Source organism: Vipera berus (assembly GCF_964194415.1).
Source record: "Vipera berus genome assembly, chromosome: 2".
In the NCBI taxonomy this organism is placed as follows: Eukaryota; Metazoa; Chordata; class Lepidosauria; order Squamata; family Viperidae; genus Vipera; species Vipera berus.
The window spans coordinates 116475035-116488934 of record NC_138203.1 but is presented as its reverse complement, the minus strand read 5'-3'; the positions used below and the strand labels follow the sequence as shown (position 1 = coordinate 116488934).

General features: G+C 42.4%; 1 protein-coding gene across 15 annotated transcripts in view; it reads right to left on the bottom strand.

Annotated features, from left to right (window-relative positions):
- CNN1 (calponin 1) overlaps positions 1-13900 on the bottom strand; it is an 84614-nt gene that overhangs the window by 26621 nt on the left and 44093 nt on the right. Inside the window, exon 1 of one of the 15 annotated variants that reach the window (XM_081317185.1) lies at positions 9895-9989. The exons of the other annotated variants lie outside the window; for them this stretch is intronic. The gene's annotated coding sequence lies outside the window, so the exon portion shown is untranslated. Of the gene's footprint in view, positions 1-9894; positions 9990-13900 lie in introns of those variants that run through there. 15 annotated transcript variants of the gene reach the window in all.

The following is a 13900-nucleotide window of genomic DNA, read 5'->3' as shown; positions in this document are numbered from 1 at the left end:
CAAAAAAGACTGAGAAAGAAAAGTAGCACAGTGTTGGCACTTTTATCTGTTACATTACTGTATTAAAACAGCTTTCACTGCTGTGGCCAACATTACACTTTCCTTTATTATCTATACACATAATAGTGATTAGGCTGGAAAAAAGCAATGCAGAGAATTCTATTTTGATGTGTGGCTTGTTTTGTTCATGTGAACCAGCTAAACTTATTTTCTCTGTTAATTATAGGAAGTTATCACAAAGCAGGTGATCTAGGAACATCAAAAGGGAAATCTATATTAGCAACTTTTTATTGGGTTGTTTTTAACTGTTGTGAGCTGCCCAGAGTCCCTTTGGTGAGATGGGCAGCCATACAAATCAAATAAATAAATAGCCACAAAAGCTGTGGGGAGAAAAAGTGCTGTAATGCAGCTTGCCTTCACGCACAAGTCTCACAGAATCAATATAGCGCGCTATTTCAGTGAAAGTACCCCACTGCTCTTCTAACAAAAGTTAAATATATCATCAAGGTCAGATCCTTGGCTATTTATCTTTTTATATTGTAATTTCTCAATTAAAATTTTACTATGGCTAAAATATCAGCTGTTGTTCAATCAAATGCTTGCTTGCTTTTTTTTCATTTTATACCGTGCACTTTAGCTTTTTATCTTTTGGTGCATATGGAGTGCTTACAAAATTTGAAGCATAAGTGTTAAAAAATAATCAAATCCATGTTAAACCAGTGTTCATTCCACTGTTTTGATTTAGAGAGATGAAAGTTAAATGCTTCAAATATTTTGTATTTGGATTTATTTATCACTAAATTCTTAGCATTTTCATACCCAAAATCATGGAACTTTCCAAATTTTATGATAGTTGCATTTTCCTTAAAATGCCTAGAATATTTTCAGTTGTACCCTGGGAGGCAGGGGCTATTTAGAAGTATGGGACATAATTAGTTAGGCTCATCATTAAGAACCGAGGGAAGCAAAATCTCCCGGGTAATATGAACTTCTAATACAAACTTGCTGGTGCCTGAAATAATTCTAAAGCATACTGTGGGCAGAAAGTGTCTAATATGTCTGTATTAAATAACAAGTGCTCATCTGACCCTATGTAAATAGGCACAATGCACAAAATCTGAATACTGCAAAAATGAATTGCAATTGCAGATATGTATACCCAGGGTTCTGTGAATTAAAGGAAAAAATGAATTCTATCTATATATTGCATTGTACGCTCAGACAGAAAGAATGAAAACTTAGACTCAAGAATGGAGATATGGGCCTCTGCTGTTAAAGATGTTAAAATATTTATATGAAACTATAATTTTGTTTTGTGGCTAATCCAAATTCAGGTTTCAACTATCATACTGATTCATGCAGATTACAGTTTGAAGCTGAACATAGCAATTGCATCTACTTTCAACATATTAATTCCAGGGATGAGTTTTGAATATTGGATTATGTATTCTAAAAATAATTAATTAGGTAAATGTCCAAGCTCACAACTATCAAACAAATGAATCAGTTCTAAAATGAAACTTACCGGTAAATTGTATAACTAGATTGTAATTCTTCCACTCTCATATTCACAACGTTTAAAAGAGAAAATATTAGAGCTACCATAGTTGAACTGCAGAAATCAAGATGTCATTACAGGTACTAGATTCTTGTAAAAAGCTATAGAAACATCCAATTATTTCCAGTTATCTAGTCATTTTCCAGATGTCTGCCGTCCAGATATGGTAGCATTGGGGAATATCAGAATCAAAACTTTCTTTTGGACTCTACTCCAAAATCTACAAAGGGCCCTTTGAAGGGACTGCTTGAAAAATCAGCTAAAGTGGTGAAATTCCCTTGTACAAACTAAACTTGGATGCAATTTTAGAGAGGCAATAAATACTAATTTATGGATTCCAGGTTGTGGAGCTACAAGAATTGCAGGCAAGATTGTTGGAAGCCTTGGCTTTTGTGACCGATTATCAGAATTTATCACATGATGTTAATGGGACACTGTTCTCACAGGAATGCCTGTCACAGACTGTTCTGTGTTTTAAACTTTGCTTTTGACCTAAGAAGGGGAAGCAAGTTTTGATTGGGATGTATGCCAAACAATCTCTGACAGCAGCTTCACAAATGCAAACAATTGCAAGTCATGGATATCAAGCAAAAATGTTGCCAATAACAGCCGTTTCTCATGCCAAGCACTGTAAACATTGTGCTAGAAATTTCTCTTGCTTTCTTAAAGAATCTCTAATACTTCCACTTCTTCAGCTCCACAGCTAGGGTCATGCCACATTTGGTGAAATGAAGGCAACTGTTATGTACCGGGCTCTTGAGGAATACCATGTGGGTTGCTGGAGCAGCTAACGGCTCTCCAGCAACCCAGACTACAAGTCTCCTGTGCTGCAATTGGCTATCTCCAGGCGGTAATGGTTGATTCAAACCTATTGGCTGCCACCTAGGGGCTAGACTATATATTGCGGCTAGTTGCAGCCATTTCCCCAGTACAGTTTTTGCACGAAATAAACTATGAGTTACCCTGTACTCAGTTATGCATCTCATTCCTGCACCAAAGAACCCGCTATTTAACAGTGGCGGCGAGGGTGGGATCCTGCTTCACTGAATAAAGAGTTGAAGTCTACGAGGGAAAGGCAGCGCACGCTGGAGGGAAAAGGCATTTCCCCCCCCTCTCTCAAGGTTGGCTAGCAAGGTACGCTAGCGACCTTGTGCTCAGTGGACTCATTCCCTGAGCCTGGAAGCAGGATTCGGAAGAATGCAGGAACCAGCAAGAAAGAATGCCGAAGGTTGGAAAACTGCGAGAATTCGATGTGAAACACCAGGAGGAATGGCCATCATATTTATCACAAGTAGAAAACTACCTCAGGGCCAATCAGATTGCGGAAAAAGGACCGAAGGCCGCAACGCTACTCTGCATGTGCAGCCCAGCAACCTTTGATTTGGCCGAGAACTTTTTTGCGCCGACACCGATTGAAGCTGTCTCCTACGCAGATCTCAAAAAGAAGCTAACCGGGCATTTCCAGCCCAAGATGTCTGAAATGGCTTGGCGGTTCAAGTTTGACCAAAGAGTACAGCTACCCAGTGAATCAGCTTTGGAATTCATAGCGGGCCTAAGGCAGGCCACACGCCTATGCAAATTTTCAAATTTAGAAGAGCGACTACGAGACTGGCTCATCTGTGGCCTACGGCACAGAACGCTTCAGCAGAGACTCTTTGCTAGGCCAAACTTAATGTTTTCTGAAGCACAAGACGAAGTGATGGCCGACAAAGCCTCCGGGGGCACAGTTCAAACAGTACAGCCTGCCAAATCGACAAAGTTTGAAGAAACCGTCCACCTTGAGGACGCCAAGAACCTGAAATCAACCGACTCCAAAAGCAACCCAAGGTGCAACACCGCAACAGCCAGCAGCGAGAGGACAGTTACAAGGCAGTTCTCTTACCGAGTTGTAAGGGGTGTGGTGGCAACCATTTTCGCGCCAATTGCAGATTTCAATCAGCCACATGCAGAGCTTGTGGAAGAACAGGCCACATTGCAGTGGTTTGCAGAGCCCGCCAGAGAGACCAGCCACCCAAACACCAGTCGGAAGAACCGACTAGGAGAGGTACTGGGGCCCAGGGTCCAGTTAGTGTGGGGTTTTTCATAAGCCGTATAAGCGTATGCCACACCAGGGCTCGACGCCCCCTCAAACCCAAATTTAAGCTCATGGTAGAGCTACAAGGAGTTCCATGTAAGATGGAATTGGACTCTGGCTCTGCAGTCTCAATTATTTCTCAAGACACTTTTAACTTCATGTGTAGGTGCAGTAACAATTGGGCCAAACTAAGACCCTCAGATATAATCCTAATGGACTTTCAAAATGCTCACATTAAAGTTAAGAGAGAAGCCACTTTGTTGGTAAAGTTTAAAGAGTTTTTGGGGCACCTGGATGTAATAGTAGTAGGGGGCAGAGAACGAGTCTCATTGGACTCAATTGGTTTGATGCCTGGCATAAACCGGACACAAACTACAGACCTCGCGTCAGTATGCAAGGAATATGCGGATGTTTTTGATTCAACCCTAGGAACATACACAGGCCTGCTAGATCCCAACGTAGTTCCAATCAGGGTTAAGCCTCCTAGTGTCCCCTTTGCCTTAAAACATAAAATTGATTCCGAAATCAATAAGCTTGTAGAACAGGGCATGTCACAGCCTGTTGATGATGGGGAGTGGGAAACTCCTATTGTCACTCCACTTAAAGCCAACAGGGAAATTCACATTTGTGCTGACTATAAATGCACTCTAAATAAAGCCCTCAAGCAACACGCTTACCCAGTCCCAGTGGTCAACCATATTTTTAGCCTCCTTGCAAGGGGGTACTATTTTTGCTAAACTTGATTTAGCACAGGCCTATCAGCAATTGCCGGTTGATGAGGCCACAGCCACGGCTCAAACGATTGTGACTCACGGGGGCTTTCAAAGTTAAATGCTTACAGTTTGGAGTCAGTGTTGCACCGGGTATTTTTCAGAGAATCATGGAGCGTACATTCAAGGGTATTCAGGGCATCTGCCCTTATTTTGATGATGTTCTTATTGCAGGGGAATCCCCAGAAGTGTTGGCCAGTAGGCTCAGGGCTGTGTTGCAGAGGCTTCGTGAAGCAGGCCTCAAATTAAAAAAGAACAAGTGTAGTATTGGAGTTTCTTCAACAGAATTCCTGGGTTTCCGAATTGATGCTAACGGCATTCACCCCGCTGATTCTAAAGTGAAGGCCATTAAAATGGCTCCTAGGCCCAAATCAAAAGAAGAGCTACAAGCATTCTTGGGCCTCCTAAACTTCTATCACACATTTCTACCTCATAAGGCCGCAATAGCAGAGCCCCTCCATAGGCTTCTAGATAAGAAGGCTCCATGGAAATGGACTAACTTACATGAAAAAAGTTTCCAAGACTTAAAGGCACTATTGTCAGAAAAGTCCACTGTAACTCGCTACAAAGAGTCTAAACTTGTATGTCTTGCATGTGATGCATCTCCGTAGGGGGTGGGGGCAGTTTTAAGTCACATAGAAAAAAATGGGAAACAGGTTCCTATAGCATTTTACTCAAGGACATTGTCTTCTGCTGAGCGCAACTATGCTCAGATTGACAAAGATGCCCTAGCCATCGTTGCTGGAATAAAAAAAAATCCATGACTATTTATATGGCAGGGATTTCATGGTGTACACTGACCACAAACCTCTGTTGGGACTTTTCACAACAGACAAACAAACCCCCCACATACTACCTCCAAGAATGCTGAGATGGTCTATTTTCCTATCTGCATACAATTTTAAATTAACTCACAAACCGGGAAAGGAAATGCACCATGCTGATGGCCTCAGCAGACTACCACTGCCACTAATGGATCCAGATCCAGCTCCAGCTGCTAGAATATTGTCCATGCAGGACATAGCTGAATTTCCCCTCCATGCAGGGGACATTGCTGCTGAAAATGCCACAGATAAAATACTTAGTAGAGTGTTGTCATGGGTATACACGGGCTGGTTGGATAAAAGTCCAGGCTCAGAATTTCAGAGCTATTTTGTCAGGAGGCATGAGTTATCTGCCCATAAAGGGTGCATTTTATGGGGAAACAGAGTCATAATTCCCACTTCCCTAAGAGACAGGGTTTTACAATCATTACATGAAGGCTATCCAGGCATTGTCAGAATGAAAGCTTTAGCTAGAAGCTACCTCTGGTGGCCTGGCCTTGATAAGGACATTGAGGCTCAAGTCCATGGTTGTTATACATGCCAGCAATCTAGGCCTGAAATGCCACAGGCTCCAGTTCACAGGTGGGAGGAAACACACACTCCCTGGTCTAGGATTCATATAGACTATGCTGGGCCCTTTCAGGGACAGCTCTTCCTTATAGTAGTGGATAGCCACTCCAAATGGCTGGAAATAATTCCAGTTCCTAACATGACTACTGCTAGGACCATCCAGGTGCTGAGAAAACTCTTTGCCACACATGGGTTGCCAGATGTCTTAGTTTCAGACAATGGGGCCTAATTCACTGCTGCTGAATTTCAGGCCTTCCTTAGAGCTAATCTCATCAGACATGCAACGTCTGTGCCTTTTCATCCATCTTCTAATGGTCAAGTTGAATGCATGGTGAGGACAATGAAGAAATCATTCAAGCACATTGTCACAGGTGACTGGTATCACAGATTGGCAGATTTTTTTACTCTGCCAGCATTCTACGCCCTGCACTGCTACAGGCAAAAGTCCTGCAGAACTACGTTGGGGGAGGCGTTTGATCACTAAACTGGACAGGTTGCATCCAGATAGAGTGGCAGCAGAATCCTCTTGACCAAAACCCCCAAGGGGGCTGCACATGGGCGATTGGGTTTGGGCCAGGAACTATGGTCATGGGAATCTGTGGGTTCTTGGTCAAATTACCAAGGCACTCGGAACCCTATCTTATGAAGTGGGGTTGGAGGGAGGGCGAGTTGTCAGATGACACATTGATCAGCTCAGGAAATGGTTTCCAGAATGGCCACTAAGTGAGGACTGCGTTATAAGTCCCTCCCAAGGTCCTCAAACTTGCGGCCAAGCCAGTCCTCACATGGACTATCAGGACTTTTCCTTTTTAACTGAGGTGGAACCGGAGGGAGAACTGGGGAGCCCTGGAATGCAACATGGATCTCCTGAAGGAGCAAGCCAACCGAACTTCAGCAACTGCTGTGCCTACTCTGCCAAACAGTCTGACTCTGGGGTGGGCCAACCTGGAGAGGCCAGCCAGAGTGCATCGAATCCCCTTGACTCAGGAGCACAAAGGGACACAAGTCTACCCAGCCCACTGGGTAAGCTGGTAGACCACAAAGTGATGGGAACTCCGAGACGTTCCTCTAGGGCACACAAGCCTCCTACATATCTTGCAGATTACGTTGTAAAATAAAGAGCTATATATTGTTGTAATTCCTGTTTGCCACTATACTACAGAAACGAGTGCTATGATGTAACTGTCTAAAAGTGCCATCTTTGAAGCCTATTCATTCAGACGTTGTTTAATAACATTGTAACCTACATTGTTTTTATTTTTTATTATTATTATCACTTTTACTTTAGTGTGTTTGGATGAGTCTTGATAATTGTTGAGACTAATTGGTGTTATTATGGTCTGTTCTAAGAGGGGAGGGGTGTTATGTACTGGGCTCTTGAGGAATACCACGTGGGTTGCTGGAGCAGCTAACAGCTGTCCAGCAACCCAGACTACAAGTTTCCTGTGCTGCAATTGGTATCTCCAGGCGGCAATGGTTGATTCAAACCTATTGGCTGCCGCCTAGGGGCTAGACTATATATTGCGGCTAGTTGCAGTCTCATTCCTGCGCCAAAGAACCCGCTATTTAACAGCAACCATATTGAAATTTCATGCATAAGGAAACTAGAGTCTGTAATGTTAATAAAGGAAGAGGATCCCTTTGAATCAGACACCGTTGAAGGAGATTTGGGTCTAGGGATATTTTCTAGATCAGGGCTTTTCAACCCATGGTACACGTACCACCAGTGGTACTTTGCCACCTGGCAGGTGATATGCAAAGTGATAGCAGGGCGGAGAGGAATGAGTTGAAGCGGCGGCAGCACTGCAGAAGCCCAAGGAAGAGACAGCTGGAGCTGTAGGGCTGTCGGGGCTCTGCAGAGGCTCCAGGATCAGTGCTGGGCTCCAGATGATCGGTGGTTCCGGGAGAGGAGAGGATATAAAAGGAGGTGGCTTTGGTGGTAAAGGGCCAAGGAGGGGCTGCCCCGCCCCACCCCAAGGGCACGCAAAGAGGAGGCGAACGCCCAACATTGGTGCTGACCGTCCCTGCTGACGCTGAGAAAGAAAAATGGTAGGAGAATGCTTCCCTTTCCCCCAGGACGCCAGCACTCGCGTGCTTGCCACCTTTTCCCTGCACCCCCAGGAGTGGGGCAGAGATGGAGGGGGCTCATTTGCTCCAGGGCTCCCCGTGGATTTAAGGCTTAGTGCATTCCAGCTTTGATGGGCCCCACCAGAGTCAGAGAAGGAGGGACTTGGTTGGAATGGCAACTTGGTTGGAAATGCCTCAGTTCGAAGGAGGGCTGAGCAAAGCCGAGGATTGCCATGAGCAGATGCAGCTGATCGGCGCTTTTCCAGGGCTTTGGGGGTTGGACAGAAACCCAGGATTGGCATGCAGTTCTGCAGGGTTGCAGGGGCGAGACAGAAGCCCCAGGATCAGTGCTTCTGGTGCACACAGAAGAGAAAAGGAGGGGGGGAGAGGAGAGGTTATAAAAGGGGGGAGAGAAATTTGTTAAATGAGTTTTGCCCCATTTTATGATTTTTCTTGCTGCAGTTGTTAAGTGAATCACTGCAGTTGTTAAATTAGTAACATGGTTGTTAAGTGAATCTGGTTTCCCCACTGACTTTGCTTGTCAGAAGTTTGCAAAAGGCGATCACATAACCCTGGGACACTGTGACCATCATAATATGAATTGGTTGCCAAGCATCCGAATGTAAATCACATGACCCTGGGGATGCTGCAACAGTCATAAGTGTGAAAAATGGTCATGTCACTTTTTTCAGTGCTGTTGTAACTTTGAACAGTCACTAAGTGAACTGTTGTAAGTCAAGGACTACCTGTACTTTATCACTTTTTTCCGGGGGTTTTTGGTCATTAAGTTTGTGACACCTTGCTAGGCGACGTGGTACTCGAATATTGCCATATTCTAAAAGTGGTACAATTGGTGAAAAGGTTGAAAAGCCCTGACCTAGATAAGCCATTCCATGCATGTTTATTGCTTTGTTCTGATCAGCTCCAGATGGTGGAATTCAAATACAGGTATCTGAACAACTGGTTCTCTTATTCGATGCAGGCCTGGGCCTCCGAGGCCTAGAACGGACTTCCAGAAGTGGCATCCATGCAGGCCTAGACTGGACTTCTGGAAGCCAGCCGGTTCTCCGAATGCAGCAAAATTTAGCTACCAGTTCTACTGAACCGGTGCAAATCAGCTGAACCCCACCACTGACTCCAGATTATATCTGAGACTTTCACATATATTGAAAGATTTCTGATAATTATGACAGTTTGTGTGCTTGGTTTGGGTGAGGATGATTCCTGTCCCTTTTTACTTGCCCATTCTGATTACGTAGAACCTCTTTCCATTTTTCTAATAAAATTTAATAAAAAAATTCTCCTGCCCATTTTTTCTGCAGAACAGATGTCTTGTGCAGTTTGTTATGCATCAGTTCTTCCTGGTCCCTTTATAACAGCAATCAAGTCCATCTTTTGCCTTCCTAACAGAAAATATTTATTTATTGTCCAAGACCAATTTTTAAAAGAATATACTATTATAACATAGCAAACATAAAACCATAGTGTAAAATAAACAACAACAAGCACTTCTACAGAGAAGCCTGAAGCAAAAATGTAAGTGAGATTATTTCTGCAAGCCATGGCTATTGTTGAAAAGCAGCCTTATTGGACATAGCTGAAGGAGCAGTTAAGATGGCTAACCATTGGTGTTACAAAATGCAATACAATGCAAGAAATGGGATACACCTCATATGGACCAAGAATGTATTTGGAAAACAATTGGCTCAGCTCATCTGAAGGGCTTTAAAATAAAACTGGAAGGGGAAGGAGACCAATCTTTAGTACCAAAACCAAAGCATAAATCCTAAGAAAACAAATCAGAATAACATAATAAAATAGTAACACAGTCACAGAGTTGGAAGGGGCCTTGTAGGTCTTCTAGTAGTCCAGCCCACTGGTCAACCCCCTGCTCAGGCAACCCTATACCATTATAGCCTTGAGTCCCCTAATCATCTTTGTTGTTCTTCTCTGCACTCTTTCTAGAGTCTCAACATCATTTTTATATTGAGGCAATCAAAACTGGAAGCAATATTCCAAGTGTGGTCTTACCAAGGCATTATAAAGTGGTAATTAACACTTTGCGTGAACTCAATTCCATAATTCTGTTAATGCAGCCTAGGACTCTGTTGGCTTTTTTGATAGCTGTCTTCCAATTCCTGAAGGACTGCCACAGGGAAGAGTGCATTGATTTATTCTCCAAAGCAGAGGGTAGGTCAAGGAGCAATGGGTGGAAGCTCATTGAAGAGTTACCCAACTTGGGAGTAAGAAGAAATTTCCTGACAGTGAGAACAATTAATCATTGGAATAGCTTTCCTTCTGGAATGGTGGGTGCTCCCTCACTGGAAGTTTTCAAGAAAAGATTGGGCAGCCATTTGTCTGGCTGAAATAAGGACTCTTTCCTTGGGCAAGTGGTTGGACTAGAAAACCTCCAAAGTCCCTTCCAGCCCTACGATTCTATAAGTTCTTGTCCTCCGTTTATTATATAGAGGCAGTTAGCAGTACCTGTGAAGCATATACAAATCTGATTTTCATGAGGAAAATCTCCTTTGCTTATTCTCCTGAGAAACTAAAGTCACTACTTTTTGTTTGCTACCATTTCAAATCAGCAGATCTACAGGTTCGACTAAGTTCTATTAAGATAACTCTCATTTTGGCAGTCTTTTTCCAGATTTTGGAGACAGAAAAAGACTGAAAACAATCTCTAGGGCCATACTGTAGTAACTCCCTAGGACCTGAGAATTCTTTGGCTTAAGATGTAGTCTGGTAGTATTCCAAAGCTACTGAAAATGAATGTTCTAATGTATACTTAATTTGAAGTTCAGATGCACAATGTTTACCCTTCTCTATATTTAATCACAATCTGATGATAGAAAAACATGCAAGTTTCCATGTTTTTTTCTTATTATGGGGATGTTTGAAAGAACTGGAGACATTTGAATTTTAATTATGTTTGCTCTTTCTGCGGCTTCTTAGTGGATTTCTTTTCATTTTGCCTGAAAGTTCCATAGAATTATAGAATTCAATTATTTCAAAGTCTTACATCAATTAAAAGTGTTATGGTCTGTTTCTTTGCTTGTAGATCTTTCAGATGAAGATTGAAATAAAATATAAAATATACAAAATATGTGCACAGTCCACTAGACACCTATGTAATTGGAAGAAAGTTTGATAGTTTTAAAACTGAATGCCTTTTTTTTACTCATCCTGGATCTTAGGATCCATAATTGTTCTGAAAGGATAGTGATTTTCCCTTAAGAACAGAAAAAATATTATTACAACTAAAGATGGTAATGTTTCAGAGTAACCAACTTGCACAGGATGAAAGGGACAAAGGTACTATTTTCCTTTAGGAAGCCTGATTCTCTTATTCCAGAATTCACAAACAATACTTTATTTTGATGGCTACAGATGGTATTTATATCCTGAAGGGGAGGATGGACCTTCGTCTATATATCTGTGTGTGTATAAGTGTGTGTATGCACATATACATATATGTACACACATGTGTGTGAAGGCAATGTTGGTGGTTTCTCTTACCTGATATCTCAGTACAACCCCTCTGCTGTCTGTTAAAATGTACACCCTGCCCAGCCATGCCCTTATTTAGAACTAGCCTTCTAAGAAACCCCTAAATTGACCATATATGGTGAGTCTGTTGCTGCCTGGACTCCAGCAAGACAGTGGAAAACGCAGACCAGAGAGGAGCTGTGGAGGGGGAGGGAAGAGACTGGTCTTTGGCTAGAACCAGGCCTCATGGGAAAGGCAGGGCACCAGGAGAGAAATCAGGGCCTCCTGACCAATCACAGAGGCTCCACTCTCCCTAAACGATGAGGAACTGTTAGGAAGCTGTCTTATCCCCAGCCAAGCCATGGTCCATCTAGCTCAGTCACATTCCTAAGTCGTTCCTGGCTGATTAGGGAATCAGTTGAAAATGCCAAGTCTGAAACCCAGGACCCTTGATGTGCAATTCATCGACTCTCTGGACAGTATCCAAAGGATAACCTGATCAGAGCTGGGCAGATGCTCTTACATCCAGGGAGGTCCATAGATGAGTGCTCCCTACACAGATTCAAACAGGCTAAGTTACACAAAAAGCCTGCTGATAATTCATCATCTCTTGCTCCCAATGTGGTTTAGAATAAAAGGTCATGACACAGCAAAAGGTAACAAAGTCTTCAGTTGAAGGCCTGCCAAGCATCTAACAGCTGTTTCTAAGGATAGAGATGTAGGGCAATTTCCTGCCTGCCGTTAATAACTTGGGCATAATCCTCACAGTCTTGATGATGTTTTCCCTCACAAATTGCAAAATGAAAGGAAGAACACAAGACTAGTGTTGATTTTCTGCAGGGAATCTTTCTGCTTCATTGTGACTATGCAGCATTTGTACTGGTGGGAGGAAAGGGCACTGGGAGAACATAAACAAATCAGCCATAACCATTCCCTCAGTTTCTTTTATTTTAATTACATTTTCCCTTTTGGAAAGCTAAGGATCCCCCATGATTCAAGTATTAGCTCTATGTGTTCTGTTTTCCATTCTATTCTCCAAATGACGCCTCAGATCAATAATCTGAAGTGGCTGCCTCACTATGTCTTTAGTGAAGAGTCATTGATAGCAAATAGGAGTTGCATCACCTCATGGCTTCATGGGCTCCCCACTATTTTGCTAATCCACCTTAAGCACTCTATGTGCAGTAGTTAATCCATTGAAAGCCCATCATTCTGTCTCCTATCTTCCCAGCTCTCTGAGGCCTGAGGCAAGAAAGGCCTCATGCAAATAATAACAGGGTTCCCTCAACATGCTAAGTCATAATTACTCAGCCTCTATGGGGTGGAATACATGATTTATGGAATACAGTAGCATGTTCATAAAAACATACAACATAAGAGTTGGAAAGGATCTTGGGGATCATCTAGTCCAAACCCTTGATTATAGCAGGAATTTATTACTGCACCATCCCTAATAGATGAACCTTTGACTTCTGTTTAAACAACTCTAGCAAGGGAGAGTCCAACATCTTTCAAGAGAAGTGTGAATCCTGTTGGATCTCTTCTCTCAAATCTCACCTCCAAATTAACTAGTGTGTTGTAGGCCTGTAGGAAGAGGTTCTGCACAGACAGAGGCAAAAAAATATTTGTACATTAAGGTAGGAAGCAAGCATTGTAATAGCAAAAACTCATTACAAGTCAATGCTTTGTTGCAAGACTGCTTGGGATTCCATATATACCAACTTGAGTATACTGAAATTAATTTTTGGAAAGAATAAAAAGATCAACAGCAAAAAAATCAGACCTGTAGTCTAAAGTTGAATTAATCTATAAAAACTAAGAGAAATATTTATCAGGATAGTAAACAAATATCAGGGTTCTGGAGCAACAGGTCTTTTAAGCTGCTTCTGTAATTGTGACAGGTGCCTAGCATTCCCCAACCTGGTGCCATCTAATTATGTTGCTCACATTAGTGAACAACTCTCATGGGTGGGATGATGTTGGGCCAGGGATTGGAATCATGCATTGATGCAAAGTCCTGGGCTTTGTGTGGAAGTGAGGTTTGTTGAATTCAATGACCATTTCTTAATAGTTAAAGCACAAATATAAACCTCCAATGGCTGGAATGTTTATTCATATGACCAAAAGCCATCCTCTGAATGTTCAACAAACAGACCTTATCATGAAATAGAGAATCAGAAGCCTCATGTGTAAAATTCTTTTTCTATACTGTTAAGGGCCAAAAGTTGCATCATATCTATTGTTTTGTATCTGTAAAATGGGTATAATCATACATAGAATAGGATTAGTAAAAATGCAACTCATTGGTATTAACATTTTTTTTCACTATTTCATTCTCTCTATGCCTACTCCAAAGTTTACTCCACAGTTTTTCCAGCCTCAGTCCACCTCTTGCCTGTGATATTAGGATACGGGAAAACATTAGCTTGAAACATGGAGACTGAGAGGAGAGGATGACTGTGAAATGCTTGGAATGCTTGAGAGGAGCTGCACCAAAGCAACATTTCTCTCCCTTCACGCCTGGATTTTTCATAGGGGCAAAAAGATC